Raw genomic sequence first — 15,308 nt, forward strand, 5'->3', positions numbered from 1 at the left:
TTGGACCAGATTCGCGGAATTTACTGAGGACATCTTTGCCGCTCTACCCATTCTCACCGATGTGCGCGTAGGCGAACGTGCATTCCGCAAGGTGATCACAGCCGCCGTGGCTCGCTTCATACCCGCTGGACGGATCCGGGACATACGCCTCAATTTCCCAGCTGAAGCAGCTGTTCTGGCGAACGAACGTGCTCGCCTACGCCAGGGCGATCCCGGGGATCCTCGAATAAAGGATCTCAATTCGGAGATCCGGCAACTGGACAAGCGGACTAAATGGGAAGAGCATCTGAAGTCCTGCAACTTCACCGCTGGTGTGAGCAAGCTCTGGTTCACCGTAAGGTCCCTGTTGAACCCGACGAAGCGCAACGACAAGGTGGATATCACCTTCAACGGTCATACTTCGTCGGATACGAAGAGATGCGCGAGCTACTTTAGCCGGCAATTTATTCTGCATCCTCCGGCCGACAGATCCAAAACGTTGTGCTACCCGACGGTTGCACCAACTAACACACAACAGTACACCGCTTGCTTTCACCAGCGACGAGGTTAAGAGGGCCATCAAACTCATGGAACCACTAAAGCCATTGGCCCTGACGGACTAAACATGCTGATGTTGAAAAACCTGGGCCCACTGGGAGTAAAATTTCTCACCAAGGTCTTCAATCTGTCTATGGCCACTCTCATCATTCCTGATAAGTGGAAATTAGGGAGAGTGGTCCCACTACTGAAGCCAGGGAAACCCGCCAACCAAGGGGAGTCTTATCGTCCGATAACTCTCCTTTCCCCAGTAGTGAAGACTCTTGAAGCCCTTCTACTCCCACACCTTACAGAACAGCTGACTCCAGCCTCACACCAGCATGGTTTCCGAAGAGTGCACAGCACCACCACGGCACTCACCGTGATAAACACCCAGGTAAACCGCGGACTCAACAAAAACCGCCCGTGCGAGAGGACTGTCCTAGTAGCGTTGGATCTAAAAAAGGCTTTCGATACAGTCAGCCACGCCACGCAACTAGATGACATTTTATAGTCGACACTCCCGCCAGGGCTGAAGAGGTGGACCGCGAACTACCTGAGTGGTCGTCACTCGTCGGTAATATTTCGAGACCAAACATCTAAACAGAGAAAAATAAAGCAAGGAGTACCGCAGGGTGGTGTCCTTTCACCCTTGCTTTTTAATTTCTATATTCCGAAACTCCCCCAGCCACCAGAGGAAATCTCACTGGTCTCCTACGCCGACGACTGTACGATAATGGCGTCGGACAATCACATTGATGGCCTATGCTCCAAAGTAAACGACTACCTCGCCTGCCTTTCTCGCTTCTTCACTGCGAGAAACCTACAACTTTCTCCCACTAAATCCACGGCGACCCTTTTCACCACCTGGACAAAGGAGGTCAAGCTGCAACTTTAGGTACACGTCGATGATACCCCAATACCGACGGTTAACAACCCCAAAATATTGGGAGTCACCTTTGACAGCTTGCTCTCCAGGATCGGACAGTGTACAGACAGGCAATCCACGACATTCATCGGGAGACCCTTACCACCTTTTTAAGCTCCCGACCTCCGAATGCCGTTATCGGAGTCCAGCGACCACCAATTGCAGACGGAGAGTTCCAGCTTCCCCGAGAGTCCCGCGTAACCTTGGCTCAATTACGTTCTGGATACTGTAGCCCGTTAAACTCCAACTTATCCAGAATCGACTCCGAGACATACTAAACATATGTCCGGCATGTGAAGGCACCCCGCACAACACTAACCACCTTTTCACATGCCCCATCAAACCCACTCATCTAACACTCTCTCCCTCTGGACCCAACCCGTCGAAACAGCCAGTTTCCTGGGCCTACCGTTAGATGAGCTAGACGAAGACGACTGGTGATTACACTACATTGACAGGGCAAAGGTACTGCTACAACAACAATAAAAACGCATATAATAAAACGAAGTTCGTATGCAGGAATGTTCAGTGGGAGGTTCATTGTAAAACTGCAGTATTTTTTGCTGTAATTTTAAGTTGAGAAATATTTTTGAAAATAAAAACATACAACTCATTTAAACTTAAAAACAATGATATTAAGCGTATCACAAAAATTATAAAGTAATTAAAATTAAATTAAATTAATTAACACAGTATTTTTGCGTAGAACTCCTTATCGCGTGGGCGGCTTTGGCCGCGATTCAAAAAAATAACCTTCATCAGTCCAACTCCGACAACGCAATCCACAATATTTTTGCGTAGAACTCCTTTTCGCGTGGGAGGCCTTCGGCCGCGCTTCAAAAAAATAACACTCATCAGTCCAACTCCGGCTACGCAATCTACAGTATTTTTGCCTAGAACTCCTTTCCGTGTTAAAACCATTGAACCCAAAATTAAAACATCATATGCGTGTATGTAGTAAGGAGGCACAATAACCCCCATCCCCATCATTAACACTAAACTTAAATACTTAATTTTTGTTTCATTTGCAGGCATCCGGTAACACCATATTGTTGTTATTCCAATCTTCTTCTTATTCGCGTTTAGAATTGGAAAGTGACTATATGGACAAATGCATTTGCATTTAATTTTAATAAAAATAATTCGAATATAAGGATAAAAATAAGTAAAAACAGTTTTAAAAATATATAGTGTAATGTGGAAAATTATAATGAAGTTCCAAAGGGCATTTTGAAGGCAAATAATTATGAAATTAATATTATGAAAAGAGTGTTCCTTAACACCTCACTAACATCTCCACCAAGTTTCATTAATAAAGACATAATAGTTTGCCAAAAATTGCCCAATATACATTATTCTGAATTTAGAACAATGTACAGGGTGGCTGATGAAAGCCGCTACCAAAAAAAAATTGAATAACTTTTTTTCTTTTTAAGTTATCTGTTCCATTTTTGTTTTAATTTGCAGATTGATCTTTAAAATTTATTAAAATGGATAACTGGGACACGCAAACAAGAATTTGGATAGTCCGCCGCTATCACGCACTGGAGTCCGTAGTTTTGGTACAGAGAGAGTACAGGCGGATGTTTGGCGGCGATCCCCCGAGCAGATGGACCATAATGAGACTGGTGAATAATTTTGCTGAGCAAGGAACAGTTGCAAGAAGGCCTTATCATCGAAACCCACCAGTTCGGACGGAGGAAACGATCGCTGCTGTAGCTGCAGCTATACAAAGCAATCCTAGGGTTTCAACAAGAAGCTTATCTGCTCAACTTGGTGTCTGCCGACAGTCTTTGCAAAAAATAATGCACAAAGATTTAGACTTATTTCCCTACAAAATTCAAATGGTTAACAAACTGAATGCAGCAGACTAGCCGATTCGTTTGGAATTTTGCCAGAAGATCCGGCAAATGGTGGAAGAAGACCAAAACATGTTAAACTGCCTTTTCATGTCTGATGAGGCCCATTTCGATTTAAACGGCAATGTGAACAAACAAAATTGTCGAATATGGAATACTTCTAACCCACAGATACTCCACGAGACGGAATTGCATCCTCTTCGCGTGACAGTGTGGTGTGCGGTTTCTTCACGCTGTATTGTCGGGCCTTATTTTTTTGAAGAAAATGGTCACACCGTTACGGTTACTGGAGACCGTTATTTGAAAATGCTGAAAGAATTTTTCTATCCAGAACTACGCCGAAGGAGAATTCCTTTCAACTCTGTGTGGTTTCAACAAGATGGGGCAACGTCTCACATAGCCCAGACTGTTATGACAGAGTTGCGACGAAAATTTCCCAATAAACTGATTTCAAGAAACTCCGAATTTCGTTGGCCCCCCAGGTCGCCTGACCTTACTGCACCTGACTTTTTCTTGTGGGGTTTATGTAAACAAGAAGTTTATAAAACAAAGCCACCAAATTTGGATGAACTAAAACAATCCATTCGGGCAACAATTGCGGCTATTCCTGTCGCAACTCTCAAAGCAGCAATGAACAACTTTTTACTAAGATGACGCACTTGTGTCAACGAGCATATGCCCCCCATTAAATTCAATATTCTTAAAACTAGTTAAGCTACATTTAATAAAATTTAATGACCTTCAACTTGAAAAAAATAAATAAATGAATTCCATACACTAAAAAAAAAGTTATTTGAGTTTCTTAATGTAGCAAAATTCATCAGCCACCCTGTATATTTGGGAATTTTTGGCAAACTATAATGTTGTTTTTAATGAAACTTGGTGGAGATGTTAGTGAGGTCTTAAGGAACACTCTTTATAACTTTAAATTATTCGGGAAATAATAATTTTTTAATTATTTGCATTCAAAATGCCCTCGGGAGCTTCAATATAATTTTTATGCTAATATTTTAATTATTTCTATTAAAATTAAATGCAAATTCATTTGCCCATGCAATCACTTTCCAATTTTAAACGCGGATAAGAAGATTGGAATTACAACAGTATGGTGTTGCCGGATGCCTGCAAATGAAAACAAAAATTAAGTACTTGAGTTTAGTGTTAATGATGGGGATGGGGGTTATTGTGCCTCCTTACTACATACACGCAAATGACGTTTTAATTTTGGGTTCAATGGTTTTAACACGGAAAGGAGTTTTACGCAAAAAATACTGTGGATTGCGTAGCCGGAGTTGGACTGATGAGTGTTATTTTTTTGAAGCGCGGCCGAAGGCCGCCCACGCGAAAAGGAGTTCTACGCAAAAATACTGTGGATTGCGTAGCCGGAGTTGGACTGATGAGGGTTATTTTTTGAAGCGCGGCCGAAGGCCTCCCACGCGAAAAGGAGTTCTACGCAAAAATACTGGGCTGGAATTTAGATCAATGTATATTTGGGAATATTTGGCAAACTATAATGTTGTTTTTAATGAAACTTGGTGGAGATGTTGGTGAGGTGTTAAGGAACACTCTTTATAACTTTAAATTATTCGGGAAATAATAATTTTTTAATTATTTGCATTCCAAATGCCCTCGGGAACTTCACTATAATTTGCCACATTACACTCTATATTTTTTAACATTTCACTAAAATTCACCAAATATACACTCACACGCGTGTTTTTACTGATTTTTATGCTAATATTTTAATTATTTCTATTAAAATTAAATGCAAATTCATTTGCCCATGCAATCACTTTCCAATTTTAAACGCGAATAAGAAGAAGATTGGAATGACAACAGTATGGTGTTGCCGGATGCCTGCAAATGAAAACAAAAATTAAGTACTTGAGTTTAGTGTTAATGATGGGGATGGGCGTTATTGTGCCTCCTTACACGCATATGACGTTTTAATTTTGGGTTCAATTGTTTTAACACGGAAAGGAGTTTTACGCAAAAATACTGTGGATTGCGAAGCCGGAGTTGGACTGATGAGGGTTATTTTTTTGAAGCGCGGCCGAAGGCCGCCCACGCGAAAAGGAGTTCTACGCAAAAATACTGTGGATTGCGTAGCTGGAGTTGGACTGATGAGGGTTATTTTTTTGAATCGCGGCCGAAGGCCTCCCACGCGAAAAGGAGTTTTATGCAAAAATACTGTGGATTGCGTAGCCGGAGTTGGACTGATGAGGGTTATTTTTTTGAAACGCGGCCGAAGGCCGCCCACGCGATAAGGAGTTCTACGCAAAAATACTGTGTTAATTAATTTAATTTTAATTACTTTATTATTTTTTGTGATACGCTTGATATCATTGTTTTTAAGTTTAAATGAGTTGTATGTTTTTATTTTCAAAATTATTTCTCAACTTTAAATTACAGCAAAAAATACTGCAGTTTTACAATGAACCTTCCACTGAACATCCCTGCGTGCGAACTTCGTTTTCATTTCAGGTGTATGGCAACACCAACTTTTCGCTAAATTAGAGAACTTTAACATTAAATTACTTAAAAACTATAAGCCTCCGGCAGGTTCGGTTTTCATTTTTAAGATGGGGATACACCCCTCTATTGCCCCCTTTTAACCTTTTTTTTTTCAAAGCGATATACATTATACTAAAGTTTTCCAATATTTTCTTCTAAACTTCATTAAATGTACAGTTACACGCGAGTTAGTGTAACAGAAAACACACTACTGTACCGATGACATCATCCAATGTATGATACAGAATCAGTAGTTTACATAAAAATATTCTTATTTAAATATTATCAGCAAATAGCAAACAAAATATTTCTATTTTAACATTATCAGCAAATAGCAAACAAAATATTCCTATTTAAATATTATCAGCAAATAGCAAACAAAACATTCCTATTTAAATATTATCAGCAAATAGTAAACAAAATATTCCTATTTAATTATTATAAGCAAATAGTATATTTCTATTTTAACATTATCAGCAAACAGCAAATAAAAGATTCCTTTTGAACATTATCAGCAACCAATAAACAAAAGAAACCAGAGCCTATAAATAGACGATTAAGCATAGAAATAAGTTAGTCTTCTATTATACTGAAGCATATGAACTTCAGTTTAGAATTGATCTAAGTACATCTTGATACGAATAAAATATATTTTTTTATTAATACATCAAAAGTACCTATTTAACTGGGGGCTCAATAAGTGAATAATAAAAGGAACTCCTAAAAAATCAAATTCCACACGTCCTGAAAAAGAGGACAAGGAGAACCAAAAATAAAACTGGACCTCTTCCGCAAAAAGCGATTACAAGTGTTTGACCAAAGCAGAGGAATCATTATGGAAGCAAGGTTAGTAACCTTGGAACAAGGTTATGCCACTGTAGAAGCACAATTAGCCCAGCTGCAGCAAGCGCAAGTACCTAATATCGAAGAATTCCAACCCATAAGTCCCAGGATAAACAATGCAAATGAAATAAATTTGAGACTATTCGAACGGCTACCAGTGTTCAACGGAGACACATCCAAATACAGGACATGGAGGGCAACCATTATATCAGCAATGAGTCCCATAGAAGCCTTTCGTGATACCAAACCATATTACGATGCATTATTTATAATACGTCACACGAAGATCGAAGGAGAACCAGCAACTCTTCTACAGAATCATGGCACAGTATTTCACTTACAAGCAATACTCAATCGCCTAGATTACAGCTACGCCGATACTACACACATTATATGCAGCAAAACCAACAGATTTAGAAAGTGCATACGCAATTGCCACGGAGATTCTTTATAAAAGGCAGAACAATCCGATACGACGAGAAGCATATAACTACCCCAAACACCCACAAAACGAAAGGAGGTATCAACCAGGAGTTCAACCAATTCCCCATATGCAAAGACCAAACCCGACACCAATGGACGTGGATACATCAATAGGAAGATTCCGGCAACCCACGAATAATCAGCATCAACAACAGCAATCGTATCAACCGAATCCCTTCAGAAACAACAACGACAAAGAGCAGGATACGCACCTTTCAATCCCAATAGAGGAGAACCATTTAAACGAAACCACCAACCAACGTCATCCAGATATAATATAGCACCGCAGAAACTACAAAGGTTCAACCAAATAACGGATAATAATAGTGATCAGTCATTAAAGGTAAATAAATATGAAAGTGAATTTGAAAATAGAGCTACTTTTTTAGACGAGTAAATAATCTGCCGTGTCTTCAGATTATTTTACATGATAATAAAAAACTATTGGTTTTAATAGACACAGGTTCGACATTAAATTATATTAGGAAAAATATTCCAAATGGAAAGACCTTCCCAGTTAAAAAATTTGTTAGTAGAACTCTGAATGGTTCAAACACAATAAACTCAGCCAAGAAGATAAGAATGCTAGGACAAGAATTAGTATTTTTTGAAATCGAAGAATTAAAAGAATTCGATATGATATTAGGAGAACAATCCTTGAGAGAAATGAAAGCTAAGATAGATCTGTTCGAATATAAAATGATGTATGTCAGGTGAACAGAACAGAAGAAAAAAGAAATGGATGTCAGTCAAGTAAATTTCACAATAGATGAGAGCAAATATAAAAAAGAGGTTGAAGAAATTATGAGAATTAATGAGGAAACAAATCCTTTTTTACCATTTACAACAACAATTGAAGCGACGATCCGCACTAAAACTGAAGAGCCAATATGGACGAAACAGTACCCTTACCCCTTTTCAGACAATAATTTTATAAATAAAGAAATAAACAAAATGCTAGAGAATAATATAATTAAACCCAGTAAAAGTCCCTATAACTCACCCGTATGGACAGTACCAAAGAAAGGAACTGACGAGTTAGGAAACCCTAAGAGAAGAACGGTCATAGACTTCCAGAAATTGAATAGCGAAACCATTACCGATAGATATCCCATACCTGATGTCAACATGACAATACAGAATTTGGGTAAAGCAACTGTTTTTACAACCCTAGATTTGGAAGCAGGTTTCCATCAGATAAAAATCAAGGAGTCAGACACCGAAAAGACAGCCTTTAGCATAAACGGAGCAAAATATGAATTCTTAAGGCTGCCGTTTGGACTAAAGAACGCACCTTCAATATTTCAAAGATGCGTAGATAACATATTAAGGAATTACATAGGAAAATTCGTGCATGTATATATAGACGATGTGTTAATATATTCATCCTCACACGATGAACATATGGAACACATAAGAATTGTTGTAAATGCACTGCGTCAAGCAAATATGAAGATTTCATATGAAAAATCTCATTTTTTCAAAAACAGCACTGAATATTTAGGACATATTATTAAACATAACAGAATAACCGTAGACCCACAAAAAATTTAGACCATAAAAAATTACCCTGTGCCTATGAATCTGAAAGAATTAAGATCATTTTTAGGACTAGCAGGATATTATAGAAAGTTCATCAAAGACTACGCCAAGATTACCAAACCCCTAACATTGTTTTTACGAGGAGAAAACGGTCTCGTAAAGAAAAATCAAAGTGAAAAAATGCAAATAAAATTAGATGAGGAAGCCATAAAAGCGATGAATATATTAAAAAAGGAATTACAAGCACAAGTCGAACTCTTTGAGCCAGATTTCAATAAACCCTTTGATTTAACCACGGACGTAAGTAATTTTGCCATAGGAGCTGTGTTATCCCAAGGTAAAAATCCCATTTGTTTTATATCCAGAAAACTAAGCGAGACGGAACAAAAATATAGCACAAACGAAAAAGAGTTATTAGCCATAATTTGGGTACTACAAAAGTTCAGGAACTATTTATATGGACGATCAGACCTTACAATCTACACGGATCATCAGTCCTTAACCTACTCTATTTCAGAGAAAAACCCTAATAATAAACTAAAAAGGTGGAAAAACCAAATAGAAGAATACGGTGCCAAACTGGTATACAAACCAGGTTCTCAAAACATCGTTGCAGATGCACTAAGTCGGCAACAAATTAATCAATTAACCGACTCAGAATCGCAGCACTCTCAACTCAGCTCACCCACTGAAACCATAAGAAGGGTAGGCACTAGCTTAAACCATTTTAATAATCAAATTATTATCCAAACTAACAATGGATTAGTAAGAATAGAAAGTAAAAATATATTCGGAAAATTTAGACACACCATATACTTCACCACTATAGAACAATTGATAAGTGATATTAAAGGCGTACTACACCCAAACAATATTAACGCCATAATCACTACCGAAGAAATTCTATATCAAATAAAAACTACACTAGTACAAACTTTCCCAACCACTACTTTTGTAATAGCAAATGCATTACTCAGAGACATCACTGACGAAAATGAACAGAATGAGATAGTTGAACAAATACACAGAAGAGCACATAGAAATTATAGAAATAATATAAAAGAACTCTCTGAGAGCTATTACTGGCCTAACATGCAAGATATGGCAAAGAAGGCAGCACAAATATGTGAGATATGTAAAAAATGTAAATACGACAGACGACCGAATAAATTACTTTACGGAAAAACACCAATACCAAATGAAGTAGGTACACATTTGCACATGGATACATTTTTTATGGACAACCAAACATTTATAACTACAGTAGACAGATACTCAAAATTCTGCTATATAAGAAAAATACCAGATAGGAAAAACTCATACATATATTTGAATGAAATACTATCACAAATATTCCCATACGCAACGAACCTAACAACCGATAACGACCCGACATACGTTAATGTAATAGCAAAATCCCTATACGATCGACTACATATACAGCACACAGCAGTGCCACCACAACATTCGACAACGAACGGTCAAGTAGAGCGGACGCACAGCACAATAGTGGAGCTAACTAACTTACTAGTAAAGGAAACCAAAAGTAAACACGAAGAGGTGATATTCGAAGCAGTACGACAGTACAATAAAACCATTCACTCGGTCACAGGACATAAACCCGAGGACGTGTTTTTCAACAGAGGAGGATACGACTATAAAGCCATCGGAAATAGAATTCGTTATAATCAAGAAAGAGATATCACCCAACAGAAGGCACCGAACAAACAAATTACTTACAAGAAAGGAGATATTATTTACGTTAAGGGGTTATACGCAGTTATGACTTTCAAAAAAATCGATTTTTGAAGTGAAAACTTCTTTAGAATCGTTGGGAGTGATTTGAGACTCGATGAAACGAAAAAGCGACACCAAAAAGAAGAAGAAAAAAGATATACGTATATATATGTATGTATAGAAAATTCTTCATTACCAGGCACACAGAAGGATGGCATAAGCAAATTTAAATTTGTGAATTTATATATGTATGTATAAATGCGGATATATGTATATATGTTGTGTGTATGTACATATGCCTCGCCAAAGCAAAACATACGGTAAAATTTCTCAAGAAATCCAGTGCGCATTCATAGGCACAGCGCACATTCATAGGCACAGCATTGCGCGTACAGTAGGGCGGGTCGATTTAAAAATCACTCATTGCTCTATGAAAATCGTATTCTAGGGATCAAAATAAGAAACTTTGCCGAAGGAACCATACCTCTAAAACGAATTCTGATGTCCCCCAATTTCAAAATATCACAATTTTTGGCCTTTACATGAAAAAATCAGCTAAATGGCTATGTTTTTTCTTTATTTTTATTTATTTATAATATTATCTATTTTTTCTCTTAAGAAATTTATTTAGTCAGAACATATGTAAATGAATGAATGTGAGTTATAGAAAAGAAACTAAAAAGTTCGACCCATATTGGGGGACATCAGAAATCGTTTTAGAGGTATGGTTCCTTCGGCAAAATTTTTTATTCTGATCCCTAGAATATGATTTTCACAGAGCAATGGGCGATTTTTTTGCCTTCCCACAAATCGACCCGGCCTAATGTACAGTAACCTTGAACAGGCAGCTGCGGTTGTCGAGCATTTAGAAACATATATTTACATACATATATGGGTGCAAACATATTTACGGAGCCGCGGGCACTCGACTTGACAAAAATTGAATATTGGCAAATAATTCTACGCGAAATATTCCAATATTGACTATTTTCGAATTGTCGAAAAAATTAGCATATGGGCGGCTCGTTTTATGAATGAAAGTACTTGCTCTTTGAACTATCAGCTCGAATTTATAAATCAATTTTTTGATGATGAGTTTTTGTTGCACAGTACAATAGTTGAAACTGTTCGGCGCTGCCGCGACTGTTCAGCGCTATGGCAACTAGGATGATGGCCGCTACGCCTGCGCCTATTAATGCATTTTGTTCTTGTAGTCGCTAGGCATAGAATTTTAGCTTTGGACGACATACACATTTACAGGAATAAAGTGAGTGGCCTGTGTGTGCGGTTGTATGTAGATGCATATGTGTATATTAATAAGCATTGTTTTGCTGGAAGTTCAGAACACAAATATGTAGGTACGTACATAGGCTAGGCCATAGTATAGCATACATACATATGTATAAAAAATTCAAACCAAGCGTCCTACGAATGTTTGCGTGTATGTTAGTACGTCTGTGTATTATACGCGTTACGACGCTCATAATAGTAATCGCGTGTGCTGTATTGCGTCCGTATTTTTATATTCGTAAATATTTTCATTTTTAAATATTTACCGCAATTATGCCGAAAAATAATGCAGAAAAGTGTCGTGAATATCGACAGAAAAAAAAACAACAAGTGACGCGGTATTTCAAAGATATGTTGACAACATCGAAACCAAAGCATTTGTATCATATTTTTGCTATCATAAGCCACTCGTATCATTTGTTGAAATTGAAAACATTGAATAACAATAAAATGAAGAAAATAAAATATGAACTTTATAGCAATATTATAATGAACCTATAATTATCCCGCTCCTAATGCTGCTTTCGTCTCATTCCCTCTCAGTTTGTTTTACGGAAGGTTTCACTTCTATCGCGTCTAACCGTTAGACTGGTATTTTTTTGTTTTTATTGCATTTTTGTAATGTACATATATTCAAAAGTATACGCACGAAATTTGAAGTAGATCTAAGCAATACTTTCGGGGTTATACCTAAATATGTAGAGATGCCTCGGCACGTTTTAAGGTAGGTATTGAAACTTTAAACGTGTTTTTTTCAAAACGGCATTTTTCAAGTCGGTGTACACGATATCTCGAAAACGGCTTGTTTGATCGGTCAACCGTTTTAACTCAATCTTTAAAGATACATTTTCTAGTAATTAATCGTTCCTTTTGTAAATCTGATACTTATTTTCCATTTTATAACCAATTTACGGCCAAATTTTAACGTAAAAATCGAAATCATTTCTTTTAAAAGCTGCCATTTTGTGAAAATTCACTATTTTGATTAGCCGAACGATTAATTACTAGATAATCTAATATATTAACAAAATTTGTTTGGTTTTTTGATTTCAGATAATCCAATCCTGAGTTACGATGTTATCCGTAAATCGTATTTTTTTAAAGGAGGTTCCAGAAATCGCCCGCAGCGCGCTCTATAATCAACATTTTCATAAATAAAAAATTTGGTTACGTTCTTGAAGGATGCTTTTATAACCGCCAAAAATTTTCAAATTAAAATATTCTGCAGTTTCTTCAGGATAAATCCTTGACAACCCGTCTTTTATTTGCTTCATAACTGCGTATAACCCCTTAATTATGGTAACGGAAACATTATTATTAGCGGATTGAATATATTAAACAACGAGATTTTAGATGGAGATTTTTTAATTTATTTCAAACCCAATATAACATTAAATAATGAAGAATATATAAACATTAAGGAAACTATGGTAAAAAAAAATACTCCATAAAAAGCATAAAGAAAATCTAGATATATTAGAATACTTAGAATCTTAATCAGAATACAAGTTCAATAATCTAGACGAAATATCATCCATATTTGTACCAATTGAACAAAATCCAATTAAGGCTACATTTATAACTATATTAATTATAACCCTATTAATCACAATAACCAAACTATTATTAGAATTTAGAGTAAGGAGAAGGAATATACTTTATCAAGGAGCACTAATACAATGTCAAAAAGACCATGAAGAAAGAAAACAAAAATTACTAGAGTCCAAATTGTAAATGAGGACACTTAATTTTAAGAGGGAGGAGAGTTAGTGTAACAGAAAACACACTACTGTACCGATGACATCATCCAATGTATGATACAGAATCAGTAGTTTACATAAAAATATTCCTATTTAAATATTATCAGCAAATAGCAAACAAAATATTTCTATTTAACATTATCAGCAAATAGCAAACAAAATATTCCTATTTAAATATTATCAGCAAATAGCAAACAAAACATTCCTATTTAAATATTATCGGCAAATAGTAAACAAAATATTCCTATTTAAATATTATCAGCAAATAGTATATTTCTATTTTAACATTATCAGCAAATAGAAAATAAAAGATTCCTTTTGAACATTATCAGCAACCAATAAACAAAAGAAACCAGAGCCAATAAATAGACGATTAAGCATAGAAATAAGTTAGTCTTCTATTATACTGAAGCATATGAACTTCAGTTTAGAATTGATCTAAGTACATCTTGATACGAATAAAATATATTTTTTTATTAATACATCAAAAGTACCTATTTAACTCGCGTGTCTACTTGTTTATACTTGTATTCGAAGTATTTCAATGAACATTAATGCATGCGAACTTCGATCTTATATCAGGTGCCTGGCAACACCAACTTTTCGCTAAATTGCTCAAATTTAACAATAAATTACTTAAAAACTATAAACCTCTGAAGGGCGCGGTTTTCAGTTTTAAGATGGGGATATATCCCTCTCTCCCCCTTTTAACCGTTTTTTTTCAAAGCGATATACATTATACAAAAGTTTTCCCCATATAACTCTTCTTTTCAAACTATGGGACATCAATATAAAATTTTTCGTTTCCCTATAACAATTTTCTGTTTATATGGTAGTTTCAAACTGTTGTGCACATGTCCTCCTTTAAAGAAGTTTTCTCTACATTCTAGACGGTGACGCCCCATTTACTATTAAAACAGCTGTAGCAATGGTGTTACAAAAGTTTAAGGGAGGCATTTCTGTTGTTAAAGCATTAATTAACTCTATGTAATAATAATAGCATATTAAACAGTGGTTGAAAGACATCTCTACTTGCATTAGATTAAACGAGTTACCGAACGCCAGTCGGTCTTTCAAATTCAAAACATATATAGCTATTATATATAAATATATGTATATAAATCTATATATATACATATAAATATATGTATATATAAATGTATATATATATGTAAATGTGTAATAATACGGCAACTCGATCTAGCAAAATATGATCCGTCCCTATAAAAAAGAAAACAAATCAATTACCAGAGTATTATTAAACTGAAATATAACACATACGATTTAAACCAATAAATTGCTTGTTTTAAATACAAGAATGAAAAATAAGGTAAACACAGAAATTCTAATATTTTGAAAATATCAGTGTAAGCAAAAATTTTCTTGTGGCTTTATGATTTGGCATCTCTCGTGTATTAATTGTAATAAGTTAAATTTCTTAACGCACGAAGTACACGTATGTGAAGTTTTTATTCATTCATGTATTAGAGTTGCCTCTGTTTTCACTATACACTCCGGCTAACATCTCAGACAAATCGTTTTCAAACGCATTTTTGTTATTATATGATTACTAAAACAATACCATTGATGAAAGCAATAATTAAAACGCAAATATATATATTGTAGGCTGACGCTATTTGAGAATAAATGTCCCATATTCAATATTTAAACACTGAGCATACTTAGCACTTTGCACTGAAATTCATAAAATTCACCAGATTGTTGCATTGTCAATTCCTCCTAAATGACTGCGAATATTATTTATAATCGAAATATTTTTAATGCAATATCTAACCCACCAGGTAAATCCCAACTTTTACATTGATATAATTGATT

The 15,308-nt window shown here is 36.0% G+C and overlaps 1 protein-coding gene across 3 annotated transcripts in view; it reads right to left on the reverse strand.

Moving 5' to 3' along the window:
* LOC128869333 (mediator of RNA polymerase II transcription subunit 26) overlaps positions 1 to 15,308 on the reverse strand; it is a 90,835-nt gene that overhangs the window by 75,350 nt on the left and 177 nt on the right. Inside the window, exon 1 of one of the 3 annotated variants that reach the window (XM_054111866.1) lies at positions 15,155 to 15,212. The exons of the other annotated variants lie outside the window; for them this stretch is intronic. The gene's annotated coding sequence lies outside the window, so the exon portion shown is untranslated. Of the gene's footprint in view, positions 1 to 15,154; positions 15,213 to 15,308 lie in introns of those variants that run through there. 3 annotated transcript variants of the gene reach the window in all.

This window comes from Anastrepha ludens, chromosome X (genome assembly GCF_028408465.1).
Source record: "Anastrepha ludens isolate Willacy chromosome X, idAnaLude1.1, whole genome shotgun sequence".
Classification (NCBI taxonomy): domain Eukaryota; kingdom Metazoa; phylum Arthropoda; class Insecta; order Diptera; family Tephritidae; genus Anastrepha; species Anastrepha ludens.